Source organism: Dromiciops gliroides, chromosome 2, assembly GCF_019393635.1.
Source record: "Dromiciops gliroides isolate mDroGli1 chromosome 2, mDroGli1.pri, whole genome shotgun sequence".
Lineage (NCBI taxonomy): Eukaryota > Metazoa > Chordata > Mammalia > Microbiotheria > Microbiotheriidae > Dromiciops > Dromiciops gliroides.
In genome coordinates this window covers 504,043,052-504,057,506 of record NC_057862.1, presented here as the reverse complement: position 1 = coordinate 504,057,506, position 14,455 = coordinate 504,043,052, and the positions used below count along the sequence as shown (strand labels likewise).

Genomic DNA, 14,455 nt, shown 5'->3' with positions numbered 1-14,455 from the left:
AGGTATATAAAACAGGTATATATTTTTTGTTTTGTTTTTATTTTTTAATCATAAAAGTACTTTATTATTTTCCAGTTACTTGTAAAGATCGTTTTCAACATTTGTTTTTTATAAGATTTCTAGTTCCAAATTTTTCTCTATCCCTACCTTCCCTCCCCAAGACAGCAAGCAATCTGATATAGGTTATATATGTACAATCACATTAAATATATTTCTGCATTAGTAATGTTGCAAAAAAGAAGCAAAACAAAAGGGAAAAACCTCAAAAAAGAAAAAAAATATAGAAACAGCATGGTTCAATCTGCATCTTCATTCCACAGTTCTTTTTTTTTTTCTGGATGTGGAGAGCATTTTCCATCATGAGTCCTTTGGAATTATCTTGGTTCATTGTATTGCTGAGAAGAGTCAAGTCTATTACAGTTGATCATCACACAATGTCATTGACACTGTGTACAATATTTTCCTGGTCCTGTTCATTTCATTCAGTATCAATTCATGTAAGTCTTTCCAGAAAACAGGCACCTTTTACTGTTGCCAAAATTTTTGCAACCTTCACATTCAGTTATGTGACCCCATATGGGGTTGTGACCTACAGTTTAAGAAACTAAGCTCTAGACTAGCTGCCTTTAGCTGATACACAACAATACAAAAGCTTTAGAATGAACTTTCTAAGGATATTCCCTAAACAATTAATATTATCTTAGGTTGCAATCATGGAAGGATTTGTCCAGAAAAGGAAGATGATAATCTGGGACATCTTATAGAGTATTTTGATTTTTCAGTCCACTAAATTTCCCATATTACTTTTCTTTTTATGTGAAATGTGATTTGGCCATGCCTACTGCATCCTGCATCTGTTAATGTGATTATTGGAATATATTAGTCAGTCAGCACTTATTAAGCACTTATTATGTGTCAGGTGCTATGCTAAGTAAGAGGGATATAAAAGGCAAAAACAGTTCCTGCCCTCAAGGAGTTCATAGTCTAATAGGAAAGACAACATGTAAACATCTATTTACAAATTTATATCTATACATATACATACACACAAATACATATATACATCATATATCTTTTATATACACATACATGCATATGATAAAACTGAAATAATCTCAGAAAGAACTAAGATTAAAGGGAACCAAGAAAAACTTTTTGGAAGAAGGTAGGATTTTACCTGAGACTCAAAGGGAGGCAGAGAAACCCAGAGTCTAACTCAAAGAAAGGGAGCTTTCTTGGCATGGGGTATAGCCAAGGAAAAGGCGCCGAGTCAATAGATGGTGTCTTATTAGGGAAAGAAGAAGAGCAATGAGTTTAAGCCTTTATATTTAACTTTCTAATCATTGATTGATTCCAAGGCTTTCTGTTATCTCTACATGAAAGACATACTCAATTAGCCCTTTCAGAATAAATGTGAACAATGCCAGTCGAAAAATTTTAGAGGAAAAAGCAAATTTTCAAAGACTTATTTAGGAAACAGGTTGAAAATAAGTTTGCTTCTTATTTATTCTACTAAATAGAAAAAAGAGAACTGCTTTTCTACAGGTCATCAGCAAATTTATTGCTAGAAGCTAGAGGGAAAAAGCCTGGGACTAAACATTTTCCTACACTAGGAATAGTCACTATGCTATATATTTCAACCTTTCAGCCTTAGCTACACTCACTGGAATCACTGTGTTTGGATGAAAGAATTCTATATGGAACTATGAAATGAATAGCTGAACATAGTATAGGCATAGTGTACTCTTCTATCCTTAATCACAGAGCTCCTGTTAGATTCCTTACGGAGTCTCACCTTTATAGTTAAGTTAGCAAGAGTAATCATTTATTAACTTAAGGAAGACCCCTTTGCCATTCATTTAAAGTCTTGACTGAATTTGAAAACTATTTAGAAATTCAAGAGCTGTGCAGTTGACAGATACTCAGAAGTCTAGGCATTATCTCTTAGGGCAGTCAATAAAGAATGATAAACTAAGTTTATCAGTTCAGGCAAACAAATGATTAAACTTCACAATAAAAGTGGAAATGTGACCTTTAAGTAATGAAGTTGCAAAAGGTTTTTATACTGTTTGTAGACATTAGACCAAGTTAGGTCTTTCCTCATTTTTGCATATTTTCTTCAGTACTTCAAGAGCTATTTAGCTAAGCTGATGTTCAGACTGTCTTTGCCAGGGTAATTAAAGACTCTATCTCCTGAGGTTCTACCAGGATAAAATCCCCATTGGCCTAGCCTTTGAAAACTCAGAGTCATGTCCACAACAGGCAGAGGCACCAAAATAGGACTTAGAAGGAGAATTTGTATTTGTATCTGTGTACATAAATGATATACAGATGAATATACACACATATAGCTAGGAAAAACAAGTAGACAATTAATCATAATATTCCCTCCTCATCCTGCAAGATCACACCTCTGAAACTCACACCACTTCATTTCCCCCACCTCTCCACACTATCCTCCTCCCAGTCTTTGACCCTTTCTTCCCTTGGATAAGAGAGGTTGCAGAATGGACATTAGAGAACTCCTCCTGAATCCCTCAATTAAGATGGATATCCAGGGCAGCCATGCCCTCATTTCCCTCCTGGCTGACTCCTTTGTATTTGCACATGCCCTTCATCTGGGTACTCTCCTCCCTTCCTGTTATTCTGTTTCAGGTATATGTGTTGTCTTTTCCAGTTAGATTGTGAACTCCTTGAGGGCAGGGACTATCCTTTTAATTTCTTTTTATTCCCAGCAGTTAGCACAGTGCCTGGCACAAAATAAACATTTAGTCTTATTGACTAAGTACATTTTTATTGTTCAATATTATGTTTTGTCTGGGGATGAGGTGAGATAGTCTTTCATTGAAATCATTAGTGGCTATCTTTTTTTTCTTTTTTAGTCTGTTTATTTTACTAATGTTGGGTCCTTCCTCTAGAAATACAAATATTCAGATGTTCAGCAATTTATAATCCTAGAGAGTTGCCCAGGGCACTGAGAGGTTATAGGAATTATCCAGATTCAAAGAATATGTACGTGTCGGAGGTATGACTTCAACCCGGGTGTTTCTAATGTTTTGTCGGGCTCTTTATAAGCCATACTGAATCTAGGCAGCTATCATTTATGCTTTATTAATAATAATAATGGCTATCATTAATGGATAAAAGATATAAATTTTATATAAAAAGATATATATTGTTTTAATTTTGCAGAAGAAAGAATAAATCTAGGAATAGACAGTATTTTCATAGAGGGAATATACTTTCCAGAAGTTCTCAACACCAATGAAATCACAAGACTTCTTGAGGGCGGAGACTATCTCCTTTTATTTGTGTTTGTTTCCCCAGCTCTTGCATGGTGCCTGGCACATAGTAGGCATTTAATAATTGTTTATTGACCGATTGACAATATAGCATAATTAGAAGAACATTAAACTTAAATCATAGAATCATGGATAGTCATGGGTAAGAGACAAGGGAGCTTGGTAAAAATAAATAAATAAATAAATAGGGGGTAACTAGGTGGCACAGTGAATAAAGCACCAGCCCTGGATTCAGGAGGACCTGAGTTCAAATTCAGCCTCAGACACTTCACACTTACTAGCTGTGTGACCTTGGGCAAGTCACTTAACTCTCATTGCCCTGCAATAGATAGATAGATGAATAAATAGATAAATGAATGAATGGATAAATGAATAAATAAATAAATGGATATATATATATAATAGATAGATGAATGAATGAATGAATGAACCATATATATATATAATAGATAGATGAATGAATGAATGAACCCTTACTTTACAGCTGAAAAAAAGTGAGGACCAGAGAACTTAAGTGGCTTGCCTAAGGCCACATAACTATTAATCATCAGAAGAGAACTAGGATTTGTGAATCAAACCCAGGATTCATGACTCCTAAAGCCAAAACTCTTGCCAGGCTCTTGTTCCTCTATTTGCATACTAAGTTAAATATCATCTTCAGATACCTCACTTGGTTCATTTCATTGGGAGTCCAGAATTCTATGTGAGAAGTCACTTTTCTGAGTCTCAGAGCCTAATCTAATGGGGTATTGTAAGGAAAGCTTATAAATAGCAAGTTGCTAAAAACAAACAAAGAAAAGCAAGAGAGCTAATGTCGTTTCCCAGGGAAGTGGTAGAAAAAAAAAGTATAGATAACTAAACATCTCAGACATGAAATGATAACTTTTCCTGACTTTTCAAACAAAGACAATCCTCTTTCTCTCTCTCTCTCCCCCTCCCCCTGCAAAAAATAAAAATAAAAAAGACTTTTAGTAATAAAGTCGAGAACGATACAGAACATGTATATTGTACTGAGTAACAAAACATCTTATCATAATAGCTCTTACTTCCCAAGGTTGTTGTGAGGATCAAATGAAATAATATTTGCAATGTGCTTAGCAGAGTGCCAGGAACATAACAGGCACTTAAATAAATGTTTGTTTCTTTTTCCTTTCTCTCCATGAATACAGCTAACACCTTCAGGACTTCACCCCCTCTAGATTCTCAAATTTGCCTCCTAATTGGTCTTCCTGCCTCAAGTATCTCCCACTCACTGTCTATCTATGACTTCCAAGGAGATTTTCTTTAAGGGAAGATCTGATTGTGTCATTCTCCTCATCAATCATCTCCAGTGTCTTATTTTATACTTGCCTTCCTCTTCTACCTCCATGTTAAAAAACAAAACAACAACAACACCTCCTGGAAAATACAGCATTCTTTGTGTGTGTGTGTGTGTGTGTGTGTGTGTGTGTGTGTGTATCCTCATTGTATAACACAGTACTTGGCACAGAGAAGGTGCTAAATACTTGTTGATTAATCATATGCATCTTAAGAGGAGAGTGGAAATCAGATGAGAGGAGGTCCAGTAGAGGCAGGAAATATGCCCCTAGATAACTGAAAGTTGACTGCAAACCACTGTCTTCCAAGACCTGAGAAAGACAGATAAAATATTTAGGTTAGAATGCTGAGACTGCTATTTGAATAGAAATGCACACAAGGAACCCGAAGGGTTTTATTGACAAGATAAAATACTTCTTTGTAGAGGATACTCATTGTAATTTGTCATTTTGGCCTGTGGCAAATTACATTTCTTTTTCATTTTAATGGCTTGACAGGTAAAGCTCATAACTTATCAAGCAAGCAACTTCCTGCAGTGTGCTGCTTGAGCCAGAACTGAGTGCTATTGTCCTGAAGGTAATGGGCCTTCCAGGGTCTGTTCTCAGTCAACAGGTATTATTAAGTACCTATTAGTCTTTTCCCCATCCAACACTGAGGTAGTCACCATGGGGATACAAATATACAGTATTTTCTCTTTCCCCATATATTTCTCAGAGGACTTGGGTTTTTATTAATAGAAAAAAATTAGAGGACAATGCAAAAGCACATATAATAAAGTGCTAAATTGTGGGATATTTTTAATAAGAAGAGGTCAAGGATGAGAGAGATCAATTTAAGTCAGGAAAGAATTTAATGAATTAGTGTGGGACATGGACTTTATCTTGACATCTGATTGTTTCTTGCTATTTTTAAATTGTTCCAAACTTTTTAAACACCTTTTATGAATTTGACTTATCAAAGGAACATGATTTCTTTTTGAACTGTAATATTGAAAAATTAATAACATATTGTGTTTAATGTACATCTCTCCTACTGGCAAGATAAATTATCTTCTGAAAGGGCTATTTCTGGATTCCTATGGCCTCCTTGTTGTGACAATTATTTAACAGTTTTTAAACTTTTATAAGAAATGGTAGTGGATAAAGCACTGGCCCTGGATTCAGGAGGACCTGAGTTCAAATCCGGTCACAGACACTTGACACTTACTAGCTTTGTGACCCTGGGCAAATCACTTAATTCTCATTGCCCCACCAAAGAGAGAGAGAGAGAGAGAGAGAGAGAGAGAAGAAGATATGGTATTAATTGGTGACAGTGTCTTTTTTCTCCTTGTTGATATTAAGTTAGTATTTTAATTGCATGTAGCATGTTTTCATTATTATGATTTAGTTTGATATTGATTTTGATCTTTGCTCATGTGACATAGGTTCTAGAGCTTACTCTCCCAGCTCCCTACTTGCACTGGCATTCTGAGGCCCCCGGAGCTCTGCTACTATTTCTTCCTTCCTCAAGGCTCTAGGAGTAGGGAAGACAAACAAGCCAGGAAGAAGGAATATGCATTTATATGATGCCAAAGCACTTTACAAATATTGTCTTATTTGATCCTCTCAACGCCATTACATGTGCTATTATTATCTCTATTTTACAGTTGAAGAAACTGATGCATACCCAGGGTCACACTGCTAGAAAGGTAACTGAGCCTGAATTTGAATTTAGGTCTTCCTGACTCCAAGCCCAACACTCTATCTCTGTGCCAATCTACTGGCTTCCTAGTAAGAACCTAAAAAAAAAAAACATTCAGTATAAAACAGCACCACCCCTCAAAAAAAAAAAAGCATACCACATTCTCCCAACAATATATGTATGGAGTCAGAGGGAAAGTGAGCTCAATCTGAGAAAGCATATGTGGCAAAGGGGTAATTCACAACTTCTGGTTGCTAGAAATACTTTTGTTCCTATCGTTGGGATATTAATGGGTTTCTCCTTCTTTATGGTGCAGCTTTTCTTCTGGAATCCTTGTAGAGCGTGAAATCTCCCTTTCCTCATCATATCCAGGATACCCTTTTCTCCCAATACATATATGATCAGTTGTTTTGAGGATGCTACAAGGATGAAAATCAAAATTCCAAAATTCTCCAGACGCTTTGAAGTTCAAAATATTCTCTTTCAGTCAAGATGGGAGGGAAAGAGACTAAGGATGAGGTCAAAGTGCTCTCCTCCCATAGCACCAAGTGATTACTTCTCAGAAGCTTCTATTACTAATTATGCTATAAGCTAGCATGTCTCAGTTCTGAACTGACTGGCTATTTTCTATTTGCCAAGTTTCTGCAACCAATATAAACACCCTTTCAGGGAATTGTCACTCCGGTTCATTCAATGGTTTTCAAAGATTTCTAAACTGATCAAGAATGTCTCCCACTCTTAGTCTTAAGATCACATTTGATTAATTCAATAGAAAAGTGTAGTCACCTAGTTAAGCAATAGTGGTATAGCATTCTGACACTAAATATCAGCAGGTGATTTTATTCATTGATTTAATTGACTCCCATCCTTGCATTCTAACTATTCAATATTCTGAATGTAAACAACTTATTTGGAAATGACTTCTACATTGACAGCCAGTCATTTTACTTCTGTTAAGATAAAGTTGATTCTACTTTATACATTGTTGTTTAATTCTTATTATGTCTAGGAACTTCTCTCTCAAAAAAAAATCATAAGGAGGGGAAGAGATGGAAATAAGTATTTAAGTACCTACTATATGTCAGGCACTCTGTAGAATGCTTTACAAATATTATATAATTTGATCCTCATGATAACCCTTTGAAATTCCCAATGTTACAATTAAGGAAATTAAGGTAGCTAGAAATTAAGAAAGCTCCTTAGGGTAACACAGAAAGTATTTTAAAATAATTTCTGGCACAAGGTGTCCAAGTATTGTATATACCTTTGTCTTGTATCATTTCTTAATCCAGAACTATATTTTACAACCTATTTTCACCACCATACTCTTCCCCATCCCTACCCATATCTTCAGCTAAGTTACACATTGAAATCATGGAGAATTCAAATTGGCATCAACTATGTTTGGAAGATTTTGTAAAGCTCTTTTTAGAACTTCTCTTCTCCATCTCTTGCAGCAGAGGTGAGCCAGTACATTGCAATAATCTTCACAGTGTTGTTGGTGGGTTTTTAATTTTATTTTTTGTTTATGCTCATGAACACTGAAAGAGGAAATGACCATGGGATGTTTCTCCTTCCTTTTGGGTACACAATGAAACCAACTTTTTTATTTTTCTCTCCAAGAAGACCATGCAAACTATTATTCCATTTAGCTTCAATGTCCTTATGTCTTCTGAGATGAATATTTATATGGATCAGTTTCTTATATATTATGACAAGCTCATTACTAGACTAGAATCTCAAATTTAGAGTAAAAACAGTTAAATTTATTTCTATTAATTCCCTAAAACCAGAAATTCTTTAAAGCTTTTAAATTAATTTTCAACACTGTGCCACCAATCACTAGAGAAGTAGAAGAGATCATATAGAGTTACGGGTCATTTGGATTTTTCTTGATTTCAGGGGTTGTCATGATCCAATAATTGAGCACCTGGTAGCCAGCCAATTGGTGATAGACTAGACACTTGGCTAAACAGGTTCTCAAAAAGAAAACAAAAGATTTATTCTAATTCTTTCTAGTATGGTAGACACTCTCTTGAAGAGCTTTTGCTAGAAAACATAACCAGAGTCATGTCTATGCTGTGTTGAGATATTACAATAGAACTTTTTCAGAGGTTCTAGTAAGAGAAACTTGATCTCCAAGAAAAGCAAAGAGGCATGACAGCTGAGAGTAGCACCAAGGTAGAAAATGTTACTAATGAGCACATTGGAAAATTAAAAACAACAAAGAGTGGTACATAGAAAAATACATTTGAAAAAACCTTTATGAAATCTAAATAATAATAATAATATGTTATTCAGTCATTTTCAGTCATGTCTGATTTTTCATGACCCCATTTGGGGTTTTCTTGGAAAAGATAATGGAATGGTTTACTATTTCCTTCTCCAGCTCATTTTGCAAAAGAGAAAACTGAGGCAAAAACGATAAAATGACTTGCTCAGGGTCATATAGCTAGTAAGTGTCTAAGGACAAATTTGAACTTGTCTTCCTGACTCCAGACCTGGTATGCTATCTACTGTGCCACCTAACTAAATAGTAACAACAACAATAACAGCTATGGCTAATGATAGCTATAGTGTCTAATATATTCCAACACTGTGCTAAGTGTTTTTCAAATATTTCCTTTGATCCTCACAACTCTGGGAGGGAGGTGCTAACACTATCCCCATATTTGAGTTAAAGAAACTGAGACAAAGATCAAGTAACTTACCCAAAGTCACACAGCTGACTGAGATCATATTTCAACTTTTATTTTCCTGATTCCAGACCCAGTCTCTGCCTCTTAAAGCTGAATTCTCCCAAGATAACAGTACTAACCAGTATATTTGGTTTCATACACCTCAAGGCACAATATGCTACATGGGCTATGTAAATGACATTTGAGTAAACAAAGCAAAATAGGATAGCTAGATTGCACCAAGTACACAGGAAACTAATCTATGCTGGAGGAATCAATTGTAAAAGCACTGAAAGGACTAAATGCCAAGATATTTAAGAGAGGGGACTATAGTGACCCACTGGAAAAAAAATACTGAAAATGTCAGGTCTTTTTTTTAAAGTAATTGATGCAACATCAGTAACCAAAACCCAAAATGCCTACTTTCTAATTTATATAAATTATTTTCTTTGGGGGCAGGGGGGGCGGGGCAAGGCAGGGCAATGAGGGTTAAGTGACTTGCCCAGGGTCAAACAGCTAGTAAGTGTCAAGTGTTTGAGGCCCGGATTTGAACTGGGGTCCTCCTGAATCCAGGGCTGGCACTTTATCCACTGTGTGACCTAGCTGCCCCTCAAATTCTTTATTAAGATAATTGTATACATCCATCAAGGGTGTCCTTATTGAAAATAAGAGAATGAAAAAGCTAAAGCTAAAGCCATACACTTGGCTGACAAGTGTGAAGAAGAAATTCTGAGAGCACTGTCTTTTACTTGTTTATAAAAAGAGAATTTTACTCCAATGATTTGCCTCCATTGAATCATCATCATCATAAAGTACTTATATAGAAATTTAAGATTTGTAAAGCCCTTTATTTTAAGAACATGCAAGATTCCATGATAGAATTTGGATACTGTTTTTCAGTTGTTTCCAGTCATGTCCAACTCTTTGTGACTCCTTTTGGGGTTTTCTTGGCAAAGAATACAGGAGTGGTTTACCAATTCCTTTTTCAGTTCATTTTACAGATGAGCAAACTGAGGCAAAAAGTTTAAGTGATGCCCAGGGCCACAGAGTTAGTAAGTATCTGAGGTTGGATTTGAACTTAGGTCTTCCATACCCCAGACCAGGCATTTTATCTACTGGATCACCTTGCTGCCATTATGGAGTATAGCCATCTTATTATCAGTATTCAATGAAATAGCTTGTATGCCATATTGATATATATGGGATATTAAATTATTTACATGAAGTCCACTAGTCCACTGGGTAAATCTTTTGTGGAGAAAATAAATTAGAGGCACATAAGATAAAAAGGTATGAGTAGTTTGTGATTTGTATCCATACCCACATCAATGAAATCACATATCCATTGAAGTCTTGAAGTATTCTATATCAAGTGCAAATGCCTATACATGTGAACAGGCTTTGGAGTATTTCTGCCTTAGTGAAGAACCCAGGAGGATATAAATTGTACCTGAGCCTCTAAAGAATGTAGGCTCCTGGAGCCAACAAGGCAAGTCAACAAGCATTTATTAAGCTCATACTATGTACCAGTTGCTGTACTCAGTAATGGGGATACAAAAACAAGCACAAAGAAAGGCATTCCCTGCCCTCAAGGAGCCTTCATTCTAATGAAGGAAGACAGTATAGTAAAAGGAAGTGAAAAGGTTGGGGGAAAGTAAACAAGGTGCCTCTGCCATTGGTAAAGTTGGAAGTGATTGGGAATGGGAATGAAGATTGGTTGGCCTGGGCCCCTCCCCAAAATAGAGGCCTTGGGAGGAACTCACCAATGGGAAAAGGGGATTCTCATGACAGAGAGATGTTGCAGGGAGAAGAAATTCAGGCACTGAGAGAAGATGCAGGGTGAAATGTAGAAGAGAAATTGTGTAGAAGTCCAAAAAGTCAGAAATCAGGCAGGAAAGGTATAATAACTATAAAATATAATCTCTTGGAGGGTAAGGATAAGTTCATTTTTGTCTTTGTATCTTCTGCATCTGACATAGTACCTGAAAGTAAGTAGGTGCTTGATAAATATTTATTGATTGGTAATATAACCTTCTTGCTGCACTGTTTGGCAAGGAGGAAACAAAATAGACATATTTTCAATATTGCCCCATTCTTTTGTCACTGCTGGTAAAGCAGCTTCTACCATAAAGGTTAAAGGGATCGCATGAAAAGAAGAGATAAAGGATAAAGGTGAGAAGAAACATTTCTGGTGCAATTTTTTTCTTTACCACATGGCATGAAACAGATTTTCCCACATATGGTTTAGGATCTGAATAGAGCTTAGTTTTCTACCATTTATAATAATTATTTCTGTGGGAAATGTTTGCCAGCCAAATTATAGGATTCTGAAATTAATACTGAATTAAGTACTAATGATATTTGTAATTATAATGAATTTATATGTTACATGTTATAAAAGATAATAATTTATAATTAGTAATGCAAGTAATACTATAGTTCATCCCTTTAGAGTGTTAAATAAGGTTGTGTGGGCTAGGCTAAGAAACTATCCAGTACATAATTCCCCTACTCAATCAATGTCAGTGACATCCCATTGCCTCTAGAATAATATAAAAAATTCGTCTGTTTTGCTGTCAAAGCCCTACAGAACCTGGCCCCAGCCTCCTTCCAGCTTCATTGGACATTATTCCATCCATCTTATATTCCCATGTTTTTTATATTAGTTGTCCCTATGTCTGGAATGCATTTCCTCCTTATCCCTGCCTCAGGCCTCTGAGTCAGGTAGGTGGCACAATGGATACACTGCTGGGCCTGCAGTAAGGAAAACCCAATTTCAAATCCAGCCTTATATACTTGCTAGTTGTTTTTCTTGATAAGTCATGTAACTGTTGTCTGCTTCAGTTTTTCAATTGTAAAATGGGGATTAATACTAATAATTACTTCATAGGATTGTTGTGAGTGAGATAATATTTGTAAAAATACTTCATATAGTGCCTGGCACATAGTAGGCACTTTTAAATGCTTATTCCCTTCTCTTTCTATTGTCCCTCTCTTCCTTAAGATGCAGCTCAGGCACCATCTTCTGCATGAAGCCTTTCCTGTTTCAGCCCAGCTACTAGTGCCCAACTTTCCAAACTACCTTGTATTTAAATACTATATCCAGAGAGACAAAGATAGAGACATGGACACAGACAGAAAAAGACAGAGAATGCAGATATGTATACATATACATTTATATAACTTCATATATATTGATTAAGTTCATATTTATACTGTATGATTTGTTATATGTACTTATTATCTATCCCATTAAAATGCAAGCTGCTTATGAGATAGGACTTTTTAGTTCTATAAATTTGTATCCTCAGTATTTAGGTGGTGCTGGCCACTTAGGTGCTCAATAAGGACTTGTTAATTGATTGATTTATATACCAGTGTTTCAATGGAAGTATTGAATAGCTGTGAGTTACTAAGTATATTATGTATCTTTCACAGATCCTAGCAAATCCATTAGGCATTTAAGAAATATTTATTGGGGGCCGCTAGTTGGCACAGTGGATAAAGCACTGGCCCTGTATTCAGGAGGACCCGAGTTCAAATCCAGCCTCAGACACTTAACACTAGCTGTGTGACCTTGGGCAAGTCACTTAACCCTCATTGCCCCACCAAAAAAAAAGGAAAAAAGAAAAAAAAGAAATATTTATTGAATGAATAAACACAACACATTCATATGTTGTTGAAAATTCCTACCTACTGTTTTTGGAGATCTCTGGTTTCACTAATATAGGCAACTCCTAGTAGAGAAATTCCCTCTATCAATTCAGACTAGTGTCTACTCTGCAACTTATTGGTTTAAAGAGTTGCCTTGAGAAAGCAAGAGGTTAAGTGAATTGCTCAGGGTCACACAAACAGAAGATGTCAGAGACAGGACTTAATCCCATGTCCCTCTGACTCTGAAGCTGCTATTCAATGCTCTTCTCTTTAGCTTTATAATCAGTGAATTGACAATAATTTGCCAAGGGACAACCACGTGCAATTCCCTGGCAAGACAAAGCAAAAATGAAGCAGTCCTTGCCCTCAAGGAGCATACAGTCTAATCAGAGAGACATTTACATGAATATTATAAGTAAATTGTTTTTATCAAATGTTGACCTTTTAATTGCTCTTTTGCTCCAAGTTCCAGAAACATATAAGCCTTTCCTCTCACCTTGTTCCAAATTTAGATCTGTAAATCATAAAATTTTAGGTGTACCTCAAGAGGTCGCCTAGTTCAACCCTTTATTCAAGTCAAATCCAGTTTAAAACAGTGGCTTTCCAATCTCTGTTTGAACAACAGCTCCTGTGATGATGAACCTTTTCCTATGGCAAGCCATTTCTTTTTTATGATCCAATAATTAGGAAGTTTTTATTTTGTTTTTCTCTGTGTAATGCTGAAATTTGTTTTCTTATCATTTCTCCCCATTGGTACAAGTTCAGCCATTGGGAGCCAAACAGAACAAAACCCAAATACTTATCCATATGACTTAGGGGTGACAAGTCCACTTGACTTACCAAGAATGGATTTAGAACTATTGGTGAGACTTGTGTACTTATAAAAAGGCTTTTTTAAGCACAACAACATACGTAGCTCTAATTATTACTGCACTATTTATTTTTATTCACTGATTGTAAAGTTACTTATACTCTTTCTTTTATAAACATGCTTCCTCAGGAAAGTGCTCCAACATGCTTTTGAAGTCAAAAATATATACAGTATATTTAGGATGCCATATTTCCGCACTGTCAGATGTCAAGCTGAGCTCAATGGCATCTGTGTTGAAGGCTTTTTAATTACCATGCCCTCCAAAAAAATGCTCCCAAACTCATACAGAATCTGTATCCTCAAGATCTTGTCAAGCATAACTCATTAGAATTCCCTTGCCCTTCCAACGGTACATCAAATGCATTGGAATATTTTTCCATCCTCTATATCAGATAAAAACTGTTCATTTCAATGTCACTTTCTATTCCTTACCTAAGATGCAGTTTTTCACTACTGAATACATTTGACAAAATCCAAATGGAATGTTTGTGTTTCCTTGTGATACCAGTATTTGTATTTATTAAAGTAAAAATAAGCTTTACCTTCTACTCCTCAAACAAATATACTTTACTGCCAAGGACTTTCCTATATCTTTTCTCATTTATCTTTATAAATGGAGTTGGAAAAAGTAGATACTAAGTGACAGAAAAGGTCACATAGCACATTAGTAACACAACAAAAACAAGATGTTAACACCTTCCTAGTCACCTGGCTCAAAACATCTGACTTTTTTTTTTTGTTAGCCCTCCTAAATCATCTACATTCAATCCTTTGTTGAGCTCCCTTTATTCTATTTCCAGAGATGCCTTTATGAGACATCCATTTCTCTCCATTCAGATTGCTCCTACCTTTGTTTAGGCTTTCATGACATCTCACGTGGATTATTTTAAAAGTTTAATATAATAATCTAACTTATTTCCTTGACTTCTTCTCTGCCCTCTCATCCATCCTTT

General features: G+C 35.8%; 1 protein-coding gene across 1 annotated transcript in view; it reads left to right on the top strand.

The window, feature by feature from the left end:
* Positions 1-14,455, top strand: part of SNTG2 (syntrophin gamma 2) — a 612,266-nt gene that overhangs the window by 496,571 nt on the left and 101,240 nt on the right. The gene's annotated exons all lie outside the window — the stretch shown is intronic.